Source organism: Echinops telfairi, unplaced genomic scaffold (genome assembly GCF_000313985.2).
Source record: "Echinops telfairi isolate 266 unplaced genomic scaffold, ASM31398v2 ScPeMD7_7475;HRSCAF=8513, whole genome shotgun sequence".
NCBI classification, from domain to species: Eukaryota; Metazoa; Chordata; class Mammalia; order Afrosoricida; family Tenrecidae; genus Echinops; species Echinops telfairi.
In genome coordinates this window covers 6266059-6267404 of record NW_022111379.1, presented here as the reverse complement: position 1 = coordinate 6267404, position 1346 = coordinate 6266059, and the positions used below count along the sequence as shown (strand labels likewise).

General features: G+C 32.1%; 1 protein-coding gene across 1 annotated transcript in view; it reads right to left on the bottom strand.

The window, feature by feature from the left end:
- LRRC49 (leucine rich repeat containing 49) overlaps positions 1 to 1346 on the bottom strand; it is a 149360-nt gene that overhangs the window by 23178 nt on the left and 124836 nt on the right. The window lies entirely within an intron of this gene.

The following is a 1346-nucleotide window of genomic DNA, read 5'->3' as shown; positions in this document are numbered from 1 at the left end:
CAATGAAATCATCCTGTCAACTTTGAAATAAATTATTTTTTAAATCCCCTATCTACTCGATTTTGCATATATAAAAAGTACTTTTATATATTCCATTGATTGAGGCAGTTGTTATTCCAAAGAGACATTTTCTCTAAGAGTCTGTCAAAGAAATAATAATTGTATGATAATTATGTTATAATTTTTTAAAACAATAACTAAAAATTTTAATTAAAAATTTTAAATAACTTTAATACAATTTATAATATTTATTAATTAGTTTTTAATAAAATAATTCCTTTTTAATCTATTTTATAATTCTAAAATAATAACAGGGTTCTGGGCCCTAGTGATTGGCTTTTCCCAGTGTGTACTGAGTTAGTGAAGTGTTAGAGATATTCAGAAGTTTCATAATGCTGATGTTGGAGATCAGACAAATAAATCATCTCCCTGTTGGTTTATTACACATGGTTTTGTGTCTTTATTTCCAAGGGCACCAGTTAAACTACAGCACATTTGTCTGTAAAATAACAAGTTGGATCATAGGATCAGTCTACTTGAAGTGAACACGCAACCAAGAAAACACAAAAAGACTTGATTTCTGCCAGATGAGTGTTTAAGGTAATAGCAGTTACATGGCATTATTCAAGCATTCAGTGTGTATGAGTAAATGAATAATCCCATCTATATACTTAGATCTATTCTATATATTCTTACAAAGGTAAAGGCTGATTGTAGAACAAAAATAAAATGAAAATTAAGAGTTTCACATTGTGTAAAAGTTGTGCACTAGGCTGAACTTAGGTAGAGTATATAATCATTTCTGGAAAGAGAGGAGTGGGAGGTAACATTTCACTACCACCAAAATAAATCAATCTTTGAAAACAGGATATACCCCTGCTTTAGGATTTAGCACATAGTACTTGTTTACCTGTCTGTCTCTCTCACTAACATTGTGACCTCTGTACATTCATTGCAGCAGATTTAGTATCTAGCAAAGCTCCTCGCGTATGCTCTATTCAATATCCATATCTTGACAAAAGTAATGAAGTGGGGCCATTAAGAAGCTTGTAATGAGACTCTCTTGAGTCCTAAGGAACATGCTCTAATCTTCAGGTACGACTGAGCAAATGGATAGAATTAGTGATACAGACAAGAGTAAGAGTTAGTGATGTTTGCCCAGGTAAGGTAAACAGTGACGAAGTAAGATAAAAGGGGGAAGAATACGCTAGTTTATTTAAAAATACCTGTTGTCACCATACACAACAAATAAAATTCATTTTAATGTAAAAAGTATGGGGCATTGGAACCTAAAATACGAATAAGAGCTCTGGGAAGTGGTGCTACTCTATGTTGTATGTTCAGAA